Source organism: Aptenodytes forsteri, unplaced genomic scaffold (genome assembly GCF_000699145.1).
Source record: "Aptenodytes forsteri isolate BGI_AS27 unplaced genomic scaffold, ASM69914v1 Scaffold71, whole genome shotgun sequence".
Lineage (NCBI taxonomy): Eukaryota > Metazoa > Chordata > Aves > Sphenisciformes > Spheniscidae > Aptenodytes > Aptenodytes forsteri.
Window position 1 is genome coordinate 2605638 of NW_008795923.1, and position 27369 is coordinate 2633006.

Consider the following 27369-nt stretch of genomic DNA (forward strand, 5'->3'; position numbering starts at 1 on the left):
AACCAGCTGCAGAAGAGACCAAGGTGACTCAGACTGGGTGTTTAAACAGGACAAGACAAGGTTTGGTTTTTGCTTTTGTTTTGGTGGGTTGGTTTTGGGGTGGGGGTTTTTTTTGGTTTTGTTTTTGTTTTTGTTTCTTTTTTTTTTTTTTAAGGTGCTGTTAGCTTTTATTACAAAAAACAACAAACCCACCAAAGCAAGAAACCTGCTCATACACATTCAGGCACCACCGTAGGAGGTTATTTCAAGTCCTGACCGTAGAAGGTGGAAGACTGGACAGTAATGAAGCAGCATGGAGGGGTGGCTGACAGAGCCATCCTTACAGGCCTAGTTAATTTAAAACCTGGGCAAACCAATGTGCTCTTACATCTTCCATCAGCTAGTCCAGGCCATACCGACTGTTCTTCACATACATCTGAACACAACCCAGAATATGGACTTCAATTACTTTTATCTACAATACATCTGTGTTTTCTTCTTTACTTATGGTTAAAAATTACTAATCAGACAGATAGAACTGTTGATTAATGCACTTCATAATTACAAACAATTCTGTAGATGGCATAATTGCTTTAAAATGCATTTCTTGATTAGTATAAATACATGAATAAAAGTTTTTGTCTAACAAGGAAAAAATGTGACTGCACATGTAAGCAGCTTAACAGCCCCCTCAGCATCACTATAACCTTGCTCTGGTATCCTATTACAAACCAAAGCATTAGCATTCTGAAGCCTAGTGAAAAATAGCAACCAGAATTATCTCTAGTTTAATGTTTTTCCAGTTGGATAATTCTGTTATGATTTTCAGAGGGTATACTTCATCTTTAGAACAGTTAGATACTACTTCGGGTTATTGATGTTGAAATTGGAACAACTGGAACTAATCTAGAATCCTGCATTGCTTAGTCTTTTGTACTGTAAGTTTTAATTATTCTGCTACTTTATTACACTTTCCAAACAAAAATCAGCCTTGGGCAGAAAGATTAGAAAAGATGTTTATATCTCATAACACATTTTGGGTAGCATTGTGGGGTGTGCATATCAAGTGTTTTGTTGCAGGGCTTCCCCCCCCCACCCCGTAAATGAGCTCTGCGATGCATTTGTTACTTCTCCAAGTTGATTGCTAATCATCCACAGACATTAATATCCTGCTGTTCCCTGTGCTTTTGAAGGGTTTTCTTCGGGTTTTTTCTGTTTAAACAAGTTGATTGCCATTTTCAAACACCTACCTAGAAGTAAAACCAAAATGAATAAATATTGTCAAAAAGTTATTCTGATCAGTAACTTTAAAAATGCAACATTTCAAATAGAAAATTAAAATTATAAGAGAAGATGAATCACAAAACTTGTCAGCTATTGTGGTTAAAGAGAAAAATGCTCTGTGAAGACGCTGGCAAATAAAGTAATTCTCCATGTGTTTTTTTTCTAAAGAAACAAGCAAATATTTTTGATCATTTTACACATGGCCTAAATTAATTCCTATTCTGATCATTTCAATTACTTCAGTACAACCTAGCAGTAGCAGCATAAGTTTTGTATCAAAGCTCACATTTGTGTTTCCTAAATGTTGATGTAATACTCAACCTGTAAGTTACACACTTATTTTAATTGGCTCTGTAAATTTGAGTTCTTTGACATGATTTAAGTAAGAAAAGCTAATTTAAGTTGCCACAAAAACATTCCTTTTCCTCAGATAAATCAGTCTTCCATATAATTGTAATTACAAAGTATTTTATTTGGAATTTGCTATTTGTTAAATCAAAGCTTGAGTGATCATCAACAAGACCTTCCTGATAGACAATTTTAATTAAAAAGTGCTTGTTTATGAAGTTTCACAGTTCTCTCCCTTCTTACCACTCACATTACCATCTCAGAGATTACCTGAGAGAAGACTATGTCATGACATATCTTTGTCTTTCTTTTCATGGGCAGGATATGTAATGTGCTTCAAACATATCCCAGAACTGCTGTGCCTCACAGTTTAACTCCATCTTGAACTCATATCTCAAGTGCTACAACACGAAAACTTTCCTCTTGGCATGCAAGGGCTTTTATTGTTATTTTATATGTATTTTATGTCTATACACACAAAATATATGTATGTATACACACACACACACACGTTTTTCTTCCCTACAAAGAAAGCTAAGATTTCTGCAGGATAGGTCAGACTCAACAAGAGTGACAGATTTACTGATTGGAAACAAGGTGTGTATTTTTGTTGAGACATAGGCTTTAAAACAGGCTGAAATAATATATAGATAAAAGTACTATTTTATAAATCCAAACATTCATCAGCAAGCCAGCAGCCCAAATTACAATATGCAGTGTTAACTGAAATAAAGTTGTCAGAGGATGTTTGGATGAAAGGTAGATGTGATGGAAATAAATGAACTTAAAGTAAATAGAACAGTCTCAAGTGTAGTTCATGTTGAACGGAGTAGCAGCATTGCAAAAAATAGCAGCCACGTTGAGCCTGGTAACTGCTGCCAGAAGAGTAGGGTCTGTCTACCATTTTCCTTCTGTTAGAGCTTTGGTTTCATGGTTTCTGGCACCTACTCCAGGGCTCAGCCATTCACTATTTATATGGTAACGGCAATATGAAATTCTGTAGTATTTTCTTCATTTGAAGAGAAGTTGGCTTTTGAGGAAAGCTTTTGAGGAAGGCCCCTTTTCCCTTTGATCCAGAGGTGAGCGATTTCCCCTGTTTATAAAAAGCCCCAAAAGTTTCCAGTGGAGCTACAGACTTCAGCAGCTACAGTGCTGATTCTTTGTAATTCAAATCACAAGTATACACACACACTTAAACAACACCTAGCATAAAATGTTATAGTCGCTGTGAGTAAATGCCACTATCAGGCCAACTCAGTAAAAACACTGGCCTATTAAGATTTTAATCATTCATTATTCCTTCAGCTAAAATCCACTATCTGAAACGAGCTATTAGTGTCCATAAATGGACATGTTATAACAGCTAATAATTGACACCAGGTATAACACCACCCATCTCTTCAGTGGAACCTTGCAACCAGACCTCCTAGGACTTCAGAGGCAGAGAAGAACATCATTATGTTTTGGCTTGACCCCCATCTTCCTCGTAACAGAAAACATAAGTATTGATGGTAATTAGATGTTTCTAGCTACTATCTCATCCTACAACCTGTTTTGGCTCAGTGTGAGTGGAACAAAATGTTTTACCAAACAGCATTAACATTATTAACAATGCTTTAACAACCCCATTTTACTGATGAAAAGATAGAAATGACATAGTGAAAAGAAGAAAGGAATAAAGAAGAGGACATAAAAGAACTATGCTGTTTCCAAATCCCATGTATACTTCCAAATTTTAAGGTGCAGTCTGTCAGCCTGGTACTGCTGCGAAAGTGAATGGAAGGAGTAATAGGCTATAGACAGGGAGGGAGGTTTTAGTTTTAAAAACTTCTGCATACTAACCTATTCTTAAAAACCTATTTCATTAATATTTTAAAACTGATGATAAAAAAAAGTATTTTTAAATAAATCACTAAGCTCAAGGCATAAGTCCCTGGAATAGCATTTATGCAGTACTTGGATGGCAATTCTTCTGCTGGTTCTGCACATTTCACCCTCAAGGTGAAGATGAATCAGCTTCACATGGAGGCACTCACCAACAGGTCAGCTGGTCTGATGAGGAGGTGTCTGTCCTGACCCGCACCTCATGGTCAGTTCACCACTGCATGAAAAACTGAGCTCTTGCACAAGCACAACCCAAGCTTCAGCTTGGATTTACAGTGCCCATTTCTTCCCTTGTATAAGGGAGGAAAACTTCAATAACATCAACATTTTTTTGTCTACCAAAAATAAAAAATAAGGAAGGATCCTAAGTCTTAAACTGATCACTGACACCAGCATATTGTTCTCATCTGTTTTCTGAGACTTGCTGTCCAAACAGAGCAAGATAAACGTTCACCGTCTTCCATTAAGAACCACTCTCGGTGCGAGCACTCAGTCAAATGGTCTGAGATAAAAGGCACTCTAACAACAGCAAAACACCACAAGCTATACAGACAAAGCAAATCCACAAGCAGTTTTCAACCGTCTCTCATGCCCTGGCCTACACGACACCACGCAGTTGCTTTTTAGCTTTGCAAAACCCAATTACCTTTTTTTTTTTACCCCTCCAAGTTCCTACATTTCCTCCATAGATGGAGAAGCAGCATTCCACATCAAAGTACTCAAGGGTGGGGGTTTAATACACAGAGTAAAACAAAACCCAAGAAAAACCCCACAGCACACATGCTCAAGGCACATTCCTGCTTTCCCCTCTCTCAGACTCTTTAAGCCTAAATCAGTACCTACAGCTTTAGTAAAACAAGAAAACAAACCAGGTAACAAAAATAAGCAAGACCGTGGCATACCTCAAACGGCTCTTCCTAGAAGAGGTGCTTCTTTTCCTACTTTGCTGATATTTTTGTTAGAAACATTTCATTAGACCTAGTTCTTTCACTGCCAGGCAGCCAGTAGCTCTGTCAGGGCTTTTGATAGGCAACATTATCAAAGTTTATTTTAGGAAGGACAAGGTGCTTGCCTCGATGAAATAGCTACAGCTTAGCTTAATAAATTACTGGGAAATAACTTTAAGCCACAGATATCTTCAGGTCTGTCAGGTTTTAAAAGTTTCAAGAAGTTCTACCAAAAAAAAAAATCACTGCAGAAAAACTTTGGTAGTTTTATTCAGTAATTTGGGAATTTTCTTTAAATTTTGTTGAATAGTTAAGCATCTCACTTTAATTTCCATATGGATATTAGACAGTTAGCTGAACATGGGGGAAAAGTTACTCCACAATTAGTTAAACTTTGGCTTCAGAAGAGGAACGGCAGCTGAAGATGTGAACCCCATCCCCAGCTTTACCAGACAGGAGTTACTCAACACTGGCAAAGCTGTCTGTGGTACTAGTAAAGAGGAAACAAGCATATATTCTAAGATTAGCCATTTGTTAAACCAGGGATAATAGCACTTGCCTGCTCCAAGAGGTATTTGCGAGGTTTATGTCACTATATTTTTTAAATGCTTCAATGCTGAGGTAAGTCTGAGTGGAACAATCTTTGAAATTGGACTCAAATGCGGAGTCCGTTCCCAACCCTGCAAGGAATTCAGCAGACAGCCTTCAAAAAGGCAGTTTAAACTAGGATTACATAAGTAGCAATAGATTTTGGGTGCCTCATTTGAGTGCAGAACTAGATACACCAGTGGATCTGACTCTCACAGGAGCTGGTATCTCATGACATGGATGAAGTGAAGAGATCACACCTTGAAGTTGGGGCATTAGTCTTCAGCATTTGTCAGGCTCTCAGATGTCATATAAAACTTACAAATAAAATTGTAAGTGCAGAGCATTATTATAAAGAATGCCCAGTTATTTTGAGATATTTGTGACAAGAGATCTCTAAATTACAGTTTTCCCCAAGTGAAGCAACAGCAGGTATGATGATCCAGTTCAGTAGTTTCAAAGTAATGACTTTTTAATGTCATCACGTTAAGCTTAAAGAAAATTAATTTCTAGATTCCCCCCACACAAGCAAAAAAGCAGCCTGAAAAAGTAATGTAGGATTACTCACTCATTCCCATGTGTCCCTCCTCAGGTCCACCTTCTGTGCTATCTGCTTCTCAGTTATCTTGTTCTTTCTTTATAATGGCAAGTCAAGATGGGGTCATTCATTAAGAATACAGGAAACCTCAACTTTTCCAACACCCCAAATATTAAAAAAAAAAAACAGAACACATGCAATATGTAACACAAAAGCAATGTTAAGAAAATGTTAACTGCTAAACTAAGGCTCTCATGCAAAAGAGTATTTTAGAAAAACAACTCCCATTGATTTTAAGCCTGTTCACTAACAATTATTCATGAGCCAGATTGCAAGTCCAACTAAAACATGGACACAGTAGAGCTTCTGATAAGAAGGTCCCTAGAAGTTGTTGATATTCCTAGCAAAGTAAACATTTAATATTTGCACAACAAGGTAAAAAAAGGAATGGCCCATACAAGTTTCTTGTGAAAACAAAGACTGGAAACTGAAAATTTGTTGATGAAAAGCTATTTATTAATCCATCCTGTTTCTCCTATTGTGCACTGGTCCAAAGCCAAGAATCCCAGTTCTCAGCTACTATCTACTGAAGCAAATGAAAGACCAACGGACAGAAGTGACTTTGGCCATTTATACTGTGTGAGCACACTAATTATGGGCCACTGAAATCAGGAATTTTATGAAGTGACATTTGCCAGTCTACAGGCTGGCAAAAAGTTTTCATGTTTTCCTCCATCTTTATGAGTGCGTATTTGGGTTTACAAGGAACTGTATCAAAAATCTGAAGTTCCCTTGAAATTAGCATTTTGCACCAGCTAGTGCCAAGTTGCCTAGTGCCAAGTTGCCTAGTGCCCTACACTAATGCCTGGATCAATAACATGGTCAGGATACATCACAGAATGGAAAACTAAATTTGTTTTACTTCTGTGCATGAAGGTACTCATGTAATCATTTGTAAGTTATTAGTCTCTCTATGTATTGCACTGGGAAGAATGACTAAAAAAAAAGTCAAGATTCTTTACAGATGCTGTAACACAGGGAAAGACATTTGGGAATGCCAAACGGGGAAAGCACGATATCCTGAATGTAATGCGAGGTACTTCCTTCAAGATAAGCGCCAAAATCAACCCTTTTAACAGACGGGATTTAGCAATAAAAGCGGAAGTGTACTCTGCTCTATTAGAAACAGTTAAACATAGATTTGCAACAAGGAGAAGCAATCCAGGGAGGGTTGGGACCCTCCCCAACCACGTAAAAAGGACAATCAATCATGACTGCTGTTAGCCCCTCAACTTGTCTAGAAAGTTATTACTTACTGTACAGCTCCATAGCAGCATCTAAGCGAAGGCTTCCAGCCTCCTGCTCTTCTCCCTGCCCTTGGCCATGCAGTCGTGCCTCTTCCTTTGCACTGGCACTCACGCTCAGATGAGTAGGTTATGAGCAAGTCCAGCCATCTGAGCCAGCCAAAATAATTACTTTTTTTCCTCTCCTGGATTCAATTTCTGTTGGCTCAGTTCCTTGAGCTGCCTTACCATCTGGTCATACAAGAGCACGAAATGACATAAGAGGGGGCAGGACCACAAAGCCAGGGGAGGAAGGGAGGAGGGAAGGTTCGATGACAGCCCAAGCTGAGCTACTGTAGGTTGGCACTCCCCCTGCTACCCTGATGGAGGATGGCTCCTTCTAGAGATCACATCGCAAGAAAGCAATAGTATACTATACAGTTTATTACATACGGGGACACAAATTCTGCCACTGGACAAATACATACCAAACCCGGTATAACTGGAGGAAGTCAGTTCTAAAACATATATTTCATAAATTTGGTGTGATGTCTATTAACAATCAAACCATATGACCTCTGCCTGCTATAATTACTTACAGTCGACTAAATTCACACCAGAAAAAGACCATTCATTTTTAGTATCTGGATTTCCAGTGGATAAGACAATGAATTCCTATAGATTTGTACCATTTGGTAAAGTATTTCCAATTACACCAAGTCAGAATGAAGCTATGAAAAACTTATTTTAAATATGTCTGGTTTCTCAGGTATAGCTAGTTATTCTAAATATTCATCCATAAAACAATAAAGTACATTCTTCCTCTGAATGTTTCAAAAAGGACTTGTAATACAGGAAACAGGAATTTACTGGTACTAATATTTTAAAGCCTCCTTACATTAGGAGAAGTCTTATCTATAAAAGCAATCCATGTTGCTCAGTTTTTTGCAGACTAATAGAATAAGTTTCCTTCTCCCTACTGCTGTTCTCTTGTGTTCATTGCTGCCTTGTTTGCTCTCACATTTCTTGAGGAAGGAGTTAACCCAGCCTCTAATTGTGAGCTTTCTTTAGCTAGAGAAAGATAAAGCAGGATTTAAAGACCATTTTCAACTAGCTTCATAATACACTAAAAGGTCACTTGCCTGTTCAACTAATTCTGACTTTAAGTTCAATGGCTATTTTAAAGACCCTGATCTTCAGACTACTTTTATTTATAGAACAAAGAAAGTAAGCCCACATTTTAAAACAAATCCCAGCAAATGCCCTATAAATTTCTAATTTACCATGTTCTTCAATTAATGGTAGTAGTTCTGGTTACCTAAAATATTTAAAGATGTTTTAAGATTACAAAAATTAGACTTTCTAATCAACATATAGAGACAGGTCACTCACATGATGAGAAAATAAGGGAACCAAAAATAGCTACATCTGATCCGAACACCATTTCCCTTTTTCAGTCCATGTCAGATATTTCCTTTATTAACATTAGAGAAAGAGAGCAGCTGATTGTAATATATCTTAATATTGCCAGGAGAACTGGATAACAACTTCAAATTGTAAGCTGTGCATGTTGCCTCTTTAAATTAGCAGATTAGTTTAACATTTCGTCAGTGTAAAAAAAAATCGCAATATAAATTGAGAATTAAGAGTTACATTCAGCTACTGTGTAGGAAGCTATGCCTACCTTTGAGATTGTGTTATTAATCTGGAAGCACTTTTAAAGCTTGTTTCTGGGGAAATTCATTATTGGAAGAATTAACTTAATTTTTGTTTCGGTTGCACCCCAGGTCTTTCCAGATCAACAAATTTATTTTCTCAATTTATATAAATTACCTACTGAAATTTTATTGTCAGAGTCATGGAAGAGAAGGGAAGCAAAACAAAGACACTATCAATTCAGGAACTTGGCATCCTGGTTTATGTAGTTTCATATTCTAGAAAAGAGTCAGACTGCAGTGTCTCACTTCAGTTACATACATTTATGGGAGTTCATTATAGATAAATATACACAGATATCAAAATCTAATATAATACTATTACAGCCACGCAGAGACTGCACATTCAAAACAATATGCAAATGCACCTAGTCAAGTATTTCTGACCTATTTTGTTAAGTATATTTTTACATATATAATTGGGTCATGTTCCACTAATATCATGCTTTCCTCTTCAACTCATTCTTATTCATTTATTTTATCACATCTGAACAGCTTCTGCTAATCCTATTCTCTGTCATATTTGGATTAGAGCAGTGTAGAACTTTAACATCATTTTAGCTGACAGATAGGATTTCTGGCAACCCTAAAGATGTGGGCGGAAAAGGCTGCAGAGTGAAATGTTTTTCTTCACGCACACCTATTAGTTACAGTCCCAGGCTGCATTAAGAGACCTGCAAACAAAGCTGCAGATTCAAAAAGTGTTCTAAGAAAATGCTCCAGTCCTTTTTATGATTAATATTTGTAATCCAACTATTAAATAATTCACAAAGAGCACTCACTTTCAGACTGCTAGGTGGGTCAACACACCTAGAAACAATAGCTATTTACATAATACAGATGGAGCTATTTACATAATACAGATGGAACTGTTGAAGAGATGTGCTAGGATTTATAAATCATTTTCATGGTAACTGTAACAGCTATTTTGCAAGTATCTCCCTTCCACAATTCCCTCTTTAAGGAATCCCCTTCCCAGATTTCTCTCTGTGAGTCTTCTCTTTTCATAGTATTTTGAAAGTAAAAATGATTAAGTAGTAGGCAAATTGTCTCCTCAAATCAATGACACAATGAGGTCAGGAAGAGTTGTACCTCCATAGTAATATAGCAGGTTGAATGTTGCCTGCATACTCTACGGTTGTGCATAAAATTTGTCTATATTTATCACAACCCTTTTCTCCCCTAGACTTAGATTAAAATAATGCTACAGTTGCTAAGATGAATGCACTAAAGTTAAGAAAAGCCAGAACTGAGATTGCTAGTGCAAAGTTAGTTCAGTCTCCTAGTGCAACACAGTCTTTAAAAAAAAAAAAAGGGAAAAAAATTAAAGGCTCTACTATTTTTCTCCACAGGATCCTGCTTCATTTAGTACACAGGATGCTCTGGGGATTAATTTGGGTTACGCAGTGAAGGAGACTGTCAGTATAACTCCAGCTTCATTTGCTGCAGTAATAGGAAACTCTGTAGTAAATGAAGCAGATGAGTGCCTCCATCCCTTCCTTTCCATCACTCACTCCCAGATCCCTTTTCCTTCCTATTTCCCTGACTCACACTCACTGCCTCCAAGTTGTAACACCTTTGACCAGGCATTTCACTTCTTCCCTACAACTTCTCATCTCCAAGAATGGCATCTGCCTCCAGGTTGGTGCCGTCATCTGAAGACGAACAGGGACAGGCTCCCTCCACATGCTGTCTAGGCAGTGAACAGGCTCCCTCCACATGCTGTCTAGGCAGCTGCAGGGAAAGCACAAACTCAGGAGAAATGGGATATGCAGTTTCCATACCCAGGGCTCACTAGTCAAGATGAAATGTTGTGACAAGTTACCATCAGATCCTGAGATAGCTAATATATGAACAGTAAGACCAACTGGCTATTACCTATTTTGGTGGGACATAGCTCCCAGACTCTGGGCATGTTCTCGCTGCTTTGCCATTGAGTTCAGCCTTGCTGGACACATTTATTAGAAATACTCCCAGATTATTACTAACACTATACTTATTATTTTAATGAACTTGTTCATATTACGATAACTATTTCAACTTTTATTCATTGACAGATCACAGCAAAGACTTCTGACTTGATAAATGCTAAGAAGTAGCTACAGCCCAATGTCAGTTTTATACACGACCCCACCAGAACAACTGGATACAGCTTTTACTTAAAATAGTAATTACCACTAGTAATATATTAAGCTTTCAGGAGTTGTTATTCAATTTGAACCTATCACATCAAGAAAAAGAAATTGGGTAGCAGCCTTTTTTTAACATGCCCAGATGCAACACCGAGTTTGCCAGGGTGTAGGTGGCAATGACAGAAGCGTGAAGTCATTACTGAGCATTAGAATCACAAACAGATCAATATGCAATTGTGAGAGTGAACAGCATACACAGTGACTCCTGTTAATTGAACTCGGTTTAGCTGAAACTCATGTGACCTATTTTGGTCATATACCTCGGAGTTGTATGCCGCCAGAGTAATGGGCAGGAATAGCAGCTGGCTAGTCGGAAAAAAATCAATGTTTTTATTCCTTGCACTCAGATTTTGGATTAGCAAAAGCATATACTATAGTTCTATTCCTACATTTCTAAATGATCCTATTCTACATATGTTTCATGTTCAAACTACAGTGTGGTAATTGTAATACTTAGTTGGGGTCTTTTTTCCTGAAACACTTAAACTCCATGAATCATGACTACGTGACTTTTCATCATGTAATAGGGTTTCTAGTCCCAAATCAAAAAGCACATAAACATTTAAAGCAATTTGTAAAACAAAATTTTCTGCCAGTTTCATATTTTAGGTCTAATTCATGATTTTTCAATACCTATGATAAATATTCTTCCGGTAGTTAAGGAACTCATGAAAAATCAGCTCAGCTTTCTCCATGATGCTCAACACATGCTCCTACACACAGCTAACTTCTGGAAACAATGAGGAATACATCATTAATGAACAAGGATTAAAAAGAACAAATTAGCGCCATGAACATAGGTGTATTTCTATGCTTCTTATAAGAGAATGTTATAAATTTTTTAAAATTGTTTAAACTATCCATCAAAGTCCCAGTAAAACTACAAATGCTGTTTGGGTTAGTCCGTTGAGACTGTTCTTCCCAAAGATAAATTTTAAAAGTTTCAGATCTCTTTACAATTATTCCCACATCACAAAACTAGCCCATAATTTAAGGCTGTATCAGGATCTTTCATAATGGAGATTGTTTTTTTTTTTCCTGCATGAATACCTAACTGTTTCAGCATTAACTTTATCACTTCACCTACATTTCTGCATAATAAGGCTTACAGCACTGCAGCTTTCACATCCCTGCTGACTGGTACCCTTAGGGAACGCTGCGCTCCTGGTTTTCACATCACGTGCCGATTTCCTCACTCATCATGTACATAGTACACCCATTGTATCCCCTTCTCAAGGCCCACGTGTTCCCATAGTTGTGAGCAGCCTCAGTGCTGGTTCAGATGCCACTCTGAAATACCTATACTTTAAACTTGTGCTCCTCAGGTTTGTGGGTCCTTTATTTATCTGTTCATATGTAATACTGGTTTTTACTCAACTTGAAAACTACAACATCCTTTTAAGCAATGCTATCAACTAATAAGATAATTTATTTTACACATCTTCATTCCTCCCCTCTTACAGTGTTTCAGGTTTGTCTCCAATCACCATTTTTAGTTTCCCTTTCTACTATAGCATTTAGCCAACATTAGCTCCCTGAAATAGCCACACTAACTCCATTCCCTGTATTCACCTGATTTTGTGAAGTTTTCCTGGAAAGAAACTGCACAGAGCAGATTCATAATAGCAGGAAATTGAGGTAGGAAGTCGAAATCATATATTTGTTAAATTGAGCCTTTTAGAAAGTGATGGTCATACACCAATAATATACTCTGCTTTTACAAACTTAAATTTGTGAACTTGCATTCTCATCTGATCTAAACCATTTTTCAACTTCTTTCACATTACATAAGTCTCAGGCACATTAAAAAGGCTTCTTTCTAGTGCACGGTCTAGAGAGATTCATTAAATCTGTAGGGTTTAAGTAGCTCATAAAAACAAGACAGCAAAGCTAGATATCAAACATCTCAAATTATGAGCAACACAACAAGAAACAACATATGTCACCAGAACTACTGACTGCTAAATTATGATATTCCACAGTTTTAACCACTTTTTTGCATACTATTTGATAGACTTACACTGGCTAAAGCTTCCAAGCTTTATTAAAATAAATTTAGACCTGTAATGCACTTCTTTCTGAAGAGAAGACAGGGAATATATTTAACTCAACCCTTTCTCACTCACACTGCAGTTCTGAAAGTTCATCTTAAATCCCAGTTCAATTTACTTTAGCCTTCTTCAGTAAGTTTCTGACAGCTCTCTTCTTTGGTCTACATGCCAAAACTGCCAAGTCTTAGAGATACTTAACTTCTACTGAGATTTATTCTTTACAGGAACAAACATGCACAACAGATCCTTTTTGCTTGCTTGCTCTTCTAGACTAATGTCTTCTGGTTTCTTTATTAAAATATCCTTAAGGCCACAGATAATTTCTAGTGTTGCATATGACCTCTTCAGAAATTGATGACAGGTCAGAAACACAATTCCCAATCTCCTTACCAAAGTGTTTGGCATCTACATCTTTCAGTTAAGCTCTATAGGTATCAAAATTTCTGAATACATCAAAACTGCTTCTGTTTGCCAAGGTTTGCCTTCTGGCATTCCGACCCTCTTGGGACACCTATGCTAAGCATTCATTTACCTATCTATCTCCTGAGGGTATGCTAGGGGTAGGCTTTGAGCATCTGCAGTGCTCACCTGTAGGCAACATTTTTAATCCAAAAACACAGTCAGATGAGGAAGTAAGAGGAATCTATCTCCCATTTTAATTAATAACCAAAGAAATAGTGACCACTTATGTATTTTATCCAGTGTCTTAAAAACATAAAAAAATAAAGAAACAATCCTCAGAACAAGACTGGAAAGCCAAATATCTTCATTCTGAACTCCTTCTGGGAGAGGACTGATTTGAAGGAACAGATCACTGTATGAGGAATACTCACCGCTATCTTTTCCTTCCTTAAGGAAAGAAAAGCAGACAAAGGTATCTTTATGGAAATAATACTTGTCCACTTATTTTCAGAAGAGGGCTCAGGGCTGCTGAAACCCAAGTCATCGAGGACACTTGCAGGCAGCCCAAAGACAGGAGCTAGGTGGTAGCACTGAGACAGAATTGTCTTTACAGCATTTTGCAGCATTGAGAATTACCATTCCAGCTTTTGGAAAACCTGTTCTGACATGCCCAACTCATTGTATATGGAGTTAAGGTTCCTGTGGTAAGTTTCTAAATTCCATACTAGGTGACAAGTACCTAATGGCAAGTTAATTGTGATTTTTCAGCATCACAGCATTTAAGATTCTTTGAGGACACAGGACTAAGTAACCTGAGCACAAGGTTAAACAAACAACAACCACCCCAGCCACCAACTGTCCAAACATTTTACTATTTAATTGCTTACTACGTTGTTAGGGACCAGGGTGCTGTTAGAGGCAGGTCAAAAAAGAAAAACAAAAAAATTTGGCTGTGTGGTTTTTTTTAATGTTTTCTTTGACTATTATGAGGTATTAACTTAAAGTCTTTCACTATTAGTGGAAGTTACCACTTAAATCTTTGGAACTATTTTCTGAAGCGTGCTTGCTACCTCTAGGAACAAAAGCCTAAGGACTTATCTTTGTTTGGGGAACATGTGGGGAATGAAAGTTTGTAGCACAGTTATTCCTCAGAATTTTATAGTATTCTCCCACCTAAGATCTGACCCTCCTCCCCTAAAGCTCCACCAACAGAATTGTCAAAAAAGGGTTTCAGCACGTGTTGATGTGGAGAAGAGCTTGGAAATCTGTGTTTGGGAAAGAAACAGCAAGTGACAGGGGATAACTCTTCATAGTCGTCGTCTTTTTTTTTTTGGTGCTTGACACTGGCATTACAATCATCAATTTGTAGGCTTTGTAGCCGCTTTTTTACATGTCATTCTACTGTGTTTTATTAAAAGAACATCTTATTTGCATAAAAAATTAATTTAGCAGCTCTAAAGCATTAGTTATTCTAGCCTTTTTGTTCTAACTTAACTGATGGACAGCTAACACAGGTAATTCGAACAGAACAATTACACATGTTCACACCATCCTTAAGGATACAAAATATCCAGAATTTGCACACATATTTACATACACATATTTCCATACTCACCCTCAAGTCTGGACATCCATAAAAACTTGATAATCAAAGGCCCAGGTCTGAAGAACTGGAGAGGCTGTTTGCATGCATAATATTTAAATGCTCAAAGCGTGGCTACCCGAGACAATACTTCAAGGACGCTCCTGAAGTATCCTGGCATCTCCGAGTTCTCTCCCACAAATACAGAATGACGAATATGACGGAAGGCACAGACTCCTAAGAATAGCAAAAACACGCCCAGGGCCAGAAAAAACCCACAACCATGCCAGGCTAAAAGCATTATTATTGGCAGACACATGCAAGTTGTGCAATACCCATGTATACTGTACATAGATCTATATAGTCACGTGTGCACATCCAACTCAGCTAAAGTAGTAACACTATTACTTAAATATATGGGATTCACAGTAACATATATGCAGTCAGAGAAAGAAGAAGCATGAGCAAGAGATTTCTGCTGAGATTTTATACAATTTTCAGAAATCTCTTTTGGTGTACCAGTAGGTATCCTGCTTCCAAGGCCTTAAGAAAAAATGCTTAATGGCTGGTCTCTCTGGATCCCATTAAGTGATCATGTAAACAGCAGGGCACTGAAAGGTACTCAACAGAAACCTCTTAGTAACATTTTATGTCACTATGCAGTTTGTGTTTTCTTTGTTCCTTAGGAGACTTAGAAATTCATTCAGGTTTGCAGAACCAAAATATCATATATGAGAATCTGTACCTGAATACTAATTGGAGTATACGTCAGCTACAAGTACGAATAAAGACAAAATTACATGGACACAAGACACATGCATCCTGATCACAAAGTAAGTATTATGGACATGTTTTTCGTCTTTATTCAATAGCGTTCTGTGATAGTGAATAAGCAGAAGCCTACTTGGTCCATTTTTTAGACCACTGTGCATAAAGAAGTTTCCAAGCTATGATTAGACAAAGCAAAGTAAAACACACACTGAAGTTTGGAAGAATCATCAGATTAGAAAAAATATCAGATACAGTAGAATGCTCATACTGCAACTAGTACTGACTAAAACTGATTATTTTGAATTTTTCCTTATTCAATACTCAAAGCCATCTTCAGTATCATGCTTTAAGACACTATGCCTAAAGTCTAAGAGGCATAAAAAAAGTCAGCAATATTCATATCATAAGAACCCAGAATCAAAACATACATTTAAATTAGGAAGAAGAAACCATCTTCAGTATCATGCTTTAAGACACTATGCCTAAAGTCTAAGAAAGAGGCATAAAAAAAGTCAGCAATATTCATATCATAAGAACCCAGAATCAAAACATACATGTAAATTAGGAAGAAGAAAGTACCTTATCGCCTTCATTTCTCTACCCGTTTATACTTTCAGTACGACTCTCCACAAAGCCATTTATCATTAAAATTACCCTCAGGTAACTCTTCTTGCTGAAGAGAAGTTGATACCATCTAGTTGTTTTCACAGATAGAATATTAGAAAAATTTTGAAAAATGTTTACCTAAATGAACATTTTAAAAATTCCATTTAACTTTTTCCCCCTAAAATGGTGGGAATTACTGAATCTTTTTGATGCAGACATCACATCCTCCTAGACCAACGGTAGCTACTTTGGCTCCCACTGTAGGCAACAGTGAAAGAGCTCCAGCGTTAAAGGATCATTCCTCATCTTAAAATGACTATCTAAAATGGGGACAATGAAGTATCCTGTCTTCTCCGCCTTTTAATGCTAGAAAGTCACCCTTAACAGCTTGGACTAGACAGCTACCTTTAAGATGGTTAAGTCAGGTGACACTGAGGACATACCAAAATTTATAATAATACTTTCATATACATCTACTCAGTGGGTACTGAGAAGACAAAGGGCTTGGTGCCAACTTGAAAGAAATCCCAAAAGCCACTGTACTGGTCTAGCAAAGCGTGGTTTACCTATTAATCACATTACACAGTACAGCTATGCCTACCTCGGAGACCTTACATGGGATGCATCTGACCAGTACCTAGGACATCCTGGATGGGGAAGACAGGCCTGTAACACAGTATCAGGCTTTCCATCAGGCAACTTTCTCTATAGTCGTATCAGTCATGTGCTGGAAGCGCCTCTATCTCACAGTTTCTCTAACGTATGAATAAAACTTGCCTTTGGGTCAAGTGTGGATAAAGCCTGATTTTAGCAGGATGCATGCCCAGCACGTGCTGAAAACAAGGCACTTCCAAATGTGCTTCAAGCTGGGCACTGCTGATAGAACTGGTCATTTACAGATCCTGACCTGCATAAACAGTAATAATAACTTAGCTATTCAGTTTTGCCATTCACCCAAAAAACTTGGGGAGATGTTCTGTCAAGTATTACCTCCCATATAAGCTTAAGATGGACAAGATTGTTAAGCATTTATGATCTTGACACTGTTACATTCTTATCATATTAAACTTTTCAGCATCTATTGTAGTAAGTATCAAGCTGTTTGTCACAGTAGCATCTGTCTTAGATAATTCTCTCTCTGGCAAAATAAGCTCTTCAACAACAAAATAATCTTAGTGGCACATTGACCACATCTTGATTTTGGGCATATGTCCCAAGTAGATCTATTTTGAAAGCAATGAAGCACATCCTAAAATTGAATGGAATAATATGTCACTATCTTCTACCATGGAAGGGAACTCCTGTGCAGTTTTTTTTCTATTCTTTGTGGGAAAGTAACCTTTGAACTCCTTACATGTAATGTGATTATTGCTATTGTCAGCATAATTGATTTTTTCTTCCAAAAACATAATCTACTGAAAATTGAAACAGTAGTGAAAAGTTTCCATGTAAAAATTGGAGATATTATTTTGTGTCAGGTTTCTATACTGCTCCAAGTTTCTCTTGCAGCTTGAACCTGCCCCCCCAACCCTACCAATTGCCTATTTCTATCAATGTTACAATGAAGTCAGCTCAGAAAGTCAAAATATGAAAAAAGCAGAGGGAAAAAAAACCAAACTGTCTTGACGTTCTTAAAGTATGAACTACTTATACTTTTAGTACACCTAGGTTTTGTTCAGTTGTCAACAGAAAGTATTAAGACATTCTGCTCCACAATAAGGATAGTAATCTTAAGGCCCAATTACTTGCATAATTGGAATTTGGAAGTTTTAATGAACTCTAGGGTGTACAATGCTGTCCATCACAAGTATGGACAAGAACAATTTAGAGGGTTATATTATTTTTTATAACATGCAGAATTAAAAATGACTTCTCATTTTGACAAAGACTGATATGTCTAGTGTTCAATGTCACCAAGTGATTTGAGTAATGACTGGTTTTCTGCCGTTGAACAGAAACTAAAGCTACTTAAGCAACAGAAGTTTAGTTCTAAACACTTTATTTTACTAGTATTCAGTATTAAGGGATCAAAAAAAATTGGGTATTCTCTGAAGTGTTTAGAACATGCGACCAATGATAACGTTTTACATATGGGACTTCTACATCCTTTTGCAGCTATCTGATGTGATAGCTTTCTGAACTCACATACTTACAGTTATTTTTAAACATCGCTATAATACAGCGGAGGTAAAAACAACTTCGATTTCCACGTGAAAGTTTCTAAACAAACTTCAGAAGATTTAAACCACACAGAAGTCTTGAGACAAAAATCTTGCTGCAATAATGACCAGGTGACTAAGGCTTCAGAAGACCACACATTTGCTGATAAACCATAATGAAAAGTGCTAGTGTTCAATAGCATTGCTTAGACTAAAGCAGTGAGTGTCTCTGCAACTGTAACAGGACTTTAAAAGAGTTATTGGAAAAACAAAACAGAAAATTAAGCCCTTTTCAGAAGCTATTTGAAATATTTCATAGAATTCTCTTAATCTCTCTAGTATACCTTCACAAGCAGACATATCACTAACGTGTTGTCTAAGGATATTCTCAGCTCAGGTATGCCATGTTTCTCTTATGAAAATAATCTGGTATGGTAAAAGGTTTCCCAAGATCTCCTCCCAGCAAAAGTAAGTCTACACACAGTAGCCATTGGGTAGCAGCATCTCATGCTTTTATTTCAGAAGTCTGGTTGGTTTTTTGGGGTTTGTTTTGTTTTTTTAATGAGAGTACAATTTCACTTCTACAGATTACTTTAACTTCAGAGAGATTTCCAGATGCTCAGAGACTCTCATGCACAGAGCACTGCATAGGATGAGTACCTTACCATAGGGACTTCAGGGCTTACCCACCAAGTACCACCACGCTTTCCGGGAGAACCAAACAGGAGCACTCAGAAATCCAGACTTTAATCACTGAAGAACAGTTGATTAACCCACTGAATCAGTGATAAACATAGGGTCAACAGGGTGATACCTGGTCACCTTGTCTATTGTATTAATGATGGTTATTTTTTATTATATACATGACACCTCTTTAGCCTTTCCAGTATGTTAAGTGCTATTTGCCTTCCAACCAGAGCTCATGGCAGATACCTGTGTATAACCGTATATCCCATCCTTCTCCCCTCACAGTTTTTAAAGAAGTATGGGAGAGAAGGGAACATGTAAGGGAAGAAAAGTGTGAGGAAAATGTCTAGTCAATTCACATTCTAACACAGCCATAGGTAAAACCGATCCAAGAATCCTATCTGGGTGTTCCAAAAAGAGAGCAAGTGTTGTTTAAGGTCTCTGCAAGAGTGACATGTTACCCTTAAACACATGGTGCTGACTTTGCATTTTCACATACCATCTCTCTTCTCTGGTGAGGACTTTTGACAAAAGTGAAAAAAAAAAAGTCGTAACCATTTACATATTTCACCTGACATACCTGATGTTACACTAAGAACTCTGCTACAGCAGAATGGAAAAAAGAAATAGTTTACTGAAACCAACACCTGGAACAAAAAAGTTCAAAATGTTTTGCTACTGTGGACACATTTAGAAACATTGATAAATTCAGTTTCACTAGAAAGGTGATAGGTGGCTGCGATTTTGCATTTCAGTTTCTGAACCTTGAAATATCTTCCTCCCACAAAAGGATGCCGCTTCAAAGCCTTCGTATCTGGAAATAAAAGCACCAGAGTAATTGCTACAGGATGGGCCGCCAAACTGCTCTGAACAGGCCAGCATGCCCAGCACCTTGGGCTGTGTTTGATGAGAGGCCTGCAGCTGAACAGATTGGGCCATGCGTGTCCCTGTCCTCACATGCATAGGAGCCATCTGGAAACAAACAGCTCAATCATGAAAGACTAAAGATAACAAGGAAAATTTCAGCTCCCTGATCAAAAACATAGGAGATACCTGCTTATCTCCTTATTACTCCTGTTTTAAGCCTCACTAAAGATGCAGACTTTTCTTTATCTCCTTCTGTAACTCTCCTTTTTAACAACTACATTAAGAGCATCACTGTTGGAAAACAGAGTCAGCTATGAGAAGCAAGGGCTAGCACATCGTTCATCTGCTGTTGATGCCCTAGTTGGAGGCATCGCAGACCCAGCAGACATGCAGCCTAGCAAGTTTCACTGAAGACTGCTGTCAGGTCAGCAAGACCCTCTGAGTGGTTGCTTATATGTAACTAAGTTTAAGGCCACAGCATCCTCTCTCTCACAGAATAATACTCAAGAGAAACAGCAGTTGGAAGAGGGAGACAAGAAGTTAAACAAATTCTGTACATCATCTGGGATCGCATTTTGACTACCTCCCAGAAGAGGTGGCCATCAATAAGCCACACTAACAAGGTGCTATTTAGCTTGGCCAACTTTACAGCAACTCCAAGTCAGCTTGTGCCCCAGCACGTGCCTGGGCCCTGGCTCTACAGACAACAGCTGCCGAAAGCCAACCCCAGCTGCTCTGAAGTTCACTAGTCCACCTTTAATGAGCCTAATTAATTTACTTTCAAGGTAGCCTGACTCCAGATTGCACTGTATTTTCCAAATGTTTTCCATAAAGCCAGTGGGAAGAGATGCACACTCCCTTCGAGCCTTGCCGTGATCCTAGGGCATCCCTCCAGCTCAGGCGCTGTTCAGGACCTCTCCCGGCCGAGGGGAAAGACCCAGTGCCTGCTCCCAGGAGGGCCTGGGGAAAAAAAAAAATCAAAAGGGAAAATACTGCAGAGCAAAATATTCTGATGGAAGATTGAACTGGTATTTTATTATTAAATCTAGTCCTCAGATGAAGAATTATAACTGCTAAAAGCTTTTTTTTTTTAAATACCTTTAACATGAAGTGATATAGAAACAGAGATCACTGCCCTCATTAAAAGGTGCTTTTATTTCCTTATTCACTCCCTCAGTTTTCTAACATAAATTTTCCTGTGCTACTGACAACTTCTGCATTATTTATACAACGGCCAAAGTATAATTGGCCTCTTTCACATGGGTGAATATCAACATATAGGGGGGGAAGTAGGGCAGGGAGAGAATGCAGATAAGTGACAATTTCCTTATTTGTAGAGACAACAGTTGTACTCTGACAGCATGACAGATTTTAGATGTACTGTTCTGCATTTATATATAGTTGATGTCTAGCTTATAAAGGTTCATTTAGCTATAAAAACATCATGTTTGGCTGCTAACTCAAAGGAGGAGAGAAAGGAATGAGAAATTCTCATGACTGAACATGTCAACAAGACAACCATTTTGCTGTGATATAATTTTTCAGAGTACTGGATTTTTCTTTCTAGACCATTCTAATTTAACTTTACTTTAGACCTAACATGAAGATACAATTCCTGCTATACACAGTACTGTGAAACCATAAGCCAATTCCCAATTTTTAGAGGAAGAAATTGCATAAGCTTAACATACATCCTATTTTATTCTCCACATTACCAGCTTCTGTTTTATCTCAATATAGCAGAATTTTTCCCCTGCTTTTTTTTCCACAGCACTTCATTGAAAAAAAAATTTTACACCCTGAAGCTTTAACATAGCAGTGTATTCCCACATAAAGAGATGTGATGCCATGAATTTTAGGGGGTCACGTATTACCAGGATCATCTGAGCAGACATCTACGTGCAAATTACACAAAGCTATTTAAAGATATTCTGCACTACAGCTCAGAAAACATGATTTCATCTCAGTCACAAACCACACCAAAACTATAGCCTTAAAGTACATTAAGGTGGAAGGGGGAGGCGGGTGGGTGCAGGGAGGCAAGCAAGGAAGAACCAAGCTAACCCCCAAAAGCACTGTGCCCATGCAGGCGCAAAACCTACTGCAGTTCGGGGGGGGGGGAACCCACACTCTAGCAACACCCGAGCTGCTGCTTTTCTTCTCTCTTCCGAGAGCTTTGCTGACCAGAGGAGAGGCAATACGACAAGCCTTCCCATACTTTGCCAAGTGTGATTATTTCCATCACTACCATTTGTGCAGACCTCCTTGGTTCCCTGCACACTTCAGGCAAGATCCAAAGCCTTGTGAAGCCAACAGCACTCTCTGTATGAGCTTTAATATCCGGGTTTCAGAAAACATTATCTCTCTTAACTGTTGCGATTCACAGTAATGTAAGGTGTCTCCTTTCGTGCAAGCCCACTTTCATCAGCACAGACTCGACAAGATTGACTTCAACAAACTGCCCATAACCATGAATAAAATATCGTCACCCCCAATATAATGGACCTTTAGTTACAGTTTTACTGACAAGATGTCCATCTTTCTGTGGAGCTGATAGTAAAGTTTTCATTACTATTAAGAACTCTACTTGAAGATACAAAGTTTATTCTTTCCTGACAGCACTGCACAGATTCTGCAGACAAATCTGCTATTCTAGACAGCAAAACATTTATCTCCAAATGTTCTTTTTAAACCTAGTCTCTTGCACAAAGTTACTGCTCTGAGGCTGACATATTCCCATGAATCAAATACAGTAATACTAACTGCAGTAAAATAAATAATTTGAGCTGGATTTTAATTGGGTACTTCCAAATACACCACCACCCCCCTTTGGACCAATTACTTTTTTATTTGCAACTGTTAAAAGCAATTTTAAGCAGTCGCCACACACTAGTTTTACACATAGATCTAATTCTCCTCTTCACAGAAAAGATGGTATTGTGATTAGCACTATTAATTTAGATTCAGAAGACCTGGGTTCAGTTTTCAGCCTTGCCACAGGACCCCAGTAAGGCCTTAGGCACATCACTTAGGATTCAAGTGTCCCATGTCAGGTGTCTAAACATTAGCTGATTAAGTCTCATCTAGTGATCCCAGACTTTTTACAGTCACTGGAAAGGAACAGATACCTCCAGAGAGCAGTCCGTCTCACACCAAGACAGATGCCTAAGGTAGGTCAAATGAATCACCTTCTAAGGGTATTTAAAGTTAAATGAGATGAATCCCATCTTTAATCTCCCTCTGCCATTGATCCTCATCTGTCATACAGGATTTATGTTTTACCACATCAATAGGACACCACTTTGAGTGGCTCCTACATGATATAAACAACTGTCTGATGTGTACAGACTTGTACACTTCACAAAAAGCTAATCTAAACTCTTTACCTGAAATCTTCAGATCTACCTTCAAGACAGGCTACCTGGGCAGCTATGGTTTTGGCTTTTGATTTGTTTCACCCATTTACACTATCATGTATCAGAGTAGGACTAGATGTTCTCCTGTATCAACTTCTCATTGAAAGGGGGAGCAGAAATCTCCAGTAATTACATCAACCTCCGGACAGATAAACTGGCTCCTGTACTGGGGAAGCTGATGTAGCAGAACTTCGCTAATTCTTCTATCATAGAAACCTTTAGAAATTGCTTTCTGGCATAAAGCAGCTAGTCTCTTAAGTATTACTGGAGCTGGAACTAGTTTATCTCCTTTATGCCAGATAAATTCCCTCCTGGACACATAAGGCTGAAATCCAGCTCCTTTGTACCATCCCACCTGCAAATAATTCAAATCCCAGTTGTGAGCATGGCATTATGCATAAAATAGCGTTCTTCAGTAGCAAGCCAAACAGTTTACTCAGTTTTCAACTGGAAAGTGGTAAATCAGATTACCAGGAAACAGGAAACTTTTCTATTTAAAACTGATAAACTCGTAAGTTATACCAGGATGAAGGTAAAGAGGTTGTAAAGAGTAACTCAGCATAGTTTCTAATTAGAGGTCTAAACTGAGTGTCCAAGTCCCCTAGTATGAACAGTACACCCTTAATGACCAGCAAAATACACTTATGTCTAGCAGAATGCCTAACAGACAAGCGTTCACATTTTCAAGTATGAAGTTTCCATGATACAATTAAAATCCCTTTGAAGGAGAAAGTTGATATGGTTACAGCAATGAATTGTTTATTGATCTTTGGGGGCCTTAAATAATGGCACTTTTTCAACATTTGGGCTAATTATTATTTGTTTTGCACAACAGTCCACATCCCCAGTCAAAGATCTGGATCCTATTACGTTAGGCACAGTATAAACACATTACAAGATATGTCAGGCCCTGTTCTAAAGAGACTGCAGAGCAAACACTGCTTCTCACAAACATAGAGCAGCTCTTGATGAAACAGCTGTCACCGGTTACAATCCACATTTGGAATTCACCATGTTAACGGAGGATGTGGAGAGGTAAGCCATCGCCCCCGGATCTTTTCCTTTATTCCATACCAAAAAAAAAAAAAGGATAAACTTGCCCACCATACATTGGGATGTTTGCCAAAGAGATAAAATACTGCTTTTGATTTTTCCCATGTGTCCAGGCAAGCAAGCAGCCTACAAAAACAAGATATGTTTGAAAACCTAACTAGCTATTCTAAGTGATGGTGACAATAAATGATTTTTTTATCTTGCCTTCCAACTCATCTACAAGTGCTTTGAAGGAAAAAAAAAATAATCTAAATTTCTGGGATGTAATTCAGCTCATTTAATAAAAGGAAATATGATTTACTGAGAAATACATTAACAAGAATTCTGTTCTAAGTGAGCCAGAATTGGATATACAATATTAGGCCAAGTCCAATGGAAAAAGCAATGTGGCCTGAAGCAGTTGCTTTGTAACAGGAAACAAAATTTCAGCATGCGTCCACTGCAGGCTAGCTCTGCGCACCTTGTCTAGGAAAAAAACCCCATGTATTTACTACTGTTGCGACTGATAGCTATTGTACTTGCTTTGACTATATCCACGTTTGCAAGGATACTGGCCCCTATGGTGAATATGCTTATTGCACATTAGTCTTGGAGACTAATTTGCTGCGACTAACTAGCTAACATTGGTTCCATCTCTGCTATGCAGGGATTAATTATGCAGGACATCATATTTAGCTCAGCACCAAACGTGTACAGAATTTTTGACTGTCACTGAACAATATACAGCTCCTCCACTTGCACACTTCACTACTAATCCTTTAGTTCCTCCCAGTCCTACTAAAGTTTCATATACATACAGAAAACTCATACACTGAATAATAATGGGGCAATAGCTTTAAACTAAAACAAACTCGACTAATCAGTCTATAGACTTGCTGACGGTCTTTAAGGGTGAGAAAGTTTCAGTACATTCCCCCACTATTTTTTAATTTTTTTTTATAATCACTACAGCAGGAGATAAACCTTAAGCACAGTTCTACATTATTTACAATACACCTCTCAAACTTTGTGCTTAGAATCCATTCACCACAACTATCTCCAAGCCTGATTGAAGCAACTACCTTTAAGTATCTTAAGAGCACTACAGCTCTAAGTAGGAGAGGCTGAACTAGTATTTTTCACAGTTTAAGGATAAGTGCTTACATTGCCTCATCAGCATAACTCCTAAGCTATTCAAAATCATCAATACGTTTATCCCAAAAGGACCCGTGAAATAGCCAATATTTGGCCTAATGGAAGAAGAAAAAACCTTGAATAAATTGTTGCCTACAACAACCTGAATATGTCTTCAACTAGGCTCAGTACTCACTATATTCACCTATGGCCTTCTGTCCACTCTTGTGTTCACCCTTTCAAATTCACACATTCACCTACTTAAAACAACTAAAGCCAACACTGCAAACTATGCTAAGAGGTTGGGGTTTTACCTGCCCAGAAGAGATTACTTTTTTCAATCACAAAAAAGGTCACAGAACTGAGTGGGAGAAGGCAGTCACACCACAGACTAAGGGATGCCAGGTGATAATCTCTTCCAGCTAATAATTTAGCTTTATTCTGTGAAATCAGTTAACACCCTTGAACTCAAATTATTTTAAGATAAAAGTAGTTGAAGAGCAGAGCCATTCTAAGAGCCAAATTTCAACCCAAAGCAAATTAAATGCTCCCAGTTTCATGTTAATACTAAAAGAAAATTGAAAAAGCTGTAACTAGAGTAATATTGACAAGTTCCATTAAAATTCTGCCAATTATTTTTCCTTTCACCTATATGCAATACATTTTGGAATCCTGTTGATGGGTACAGATATCCATGAGCTATCTGGAAAGGCAGAAGGTGGTTTTGGCTTTAGGTATACGTTTGTATCCTTCAGTGTAGACAGTCTCTACTATGCCTGCGAAGTCTGGTTCATCACCTTTAATGGACATTTGTCTGGTTGTTGCTTTGGAAGCCAATTGACACTACATGGACAAACAGTGCTTGGTTCAAAAGTCTGAGTTGATACTGAGATAAAGTATTTATTACTATTCTTCTCCTAAAATACCGATTTTCAAAGCGAGTTTTGTGCCTTGCTCACCTATAACACCACAGAACTTCCATCAACATTTATAAAGAATCATTTATTCTAGAGTAAACAGCTCACAATTATTAGCCAGTGTAAAATTTGTAAAGCCAATATTTGCATATCAAATATTAAAGTATGTCCAAGTCATTATTAAAAGTGGACATATATTTTGAAAATGACAAATGCAAGAAAGAGCTATAGCGCGTGACTTCAGGTGGCTTTGTCCCACATTATTTTACTGGAAGTTTTCACTTTTAGCATTTTCTCAGCAAGCTAGAAGAGTGCTAAATATAACACACATTAATACAGAAAACAACCTTTCAATCCTATTATGTAGTATTTACAACAATAAAACAAATACACAAGACAAGAACAGCAAAGGCCTTATGCAGCCACAGCGTATCATGAAGAAGCAACCGACCTCCATCAAGGTCACATGGATGTTCCCCGGTGTTTCTCTGCTCTAACTAGCAACTGAGTACACTAAGAAAGCTGAATCTGAAGAGCAAGCACAAGATAACTGCTTGTTATTAGTATATGAAAAACAACTATGATGAAACGAAAACTATGGAAAAGATAAAAAGGCATCTACTGGCAGACTTTTCCTGAGGAAATATTAATATGTCCCAGATATAGTTATCAAATGCAACAGTTTAACAAGTACATCTTTAATCAAACACTTGGGCTATTAGAAAAGAGGTAAACTTTAATTTCAGGATCCAGAAAGCCTGCCATTCAACCATCACTACATTCACAGTCAAAAATGTGTTTGTCTTCCACCCTCGCCTGAACTACTCAGACATATCTTTAGCAATTCAGTGGGAGGACACTCAAAGATAACTCTTAGTTGCCACTTCAGTAGAGCTGTATCCCTCTCCTAAGAGACACCTGTTGTGTTACCAATACCAACTAAGCAACCGTGGCTTGACACATGGGAAGAGGACATGGAAGATTCTC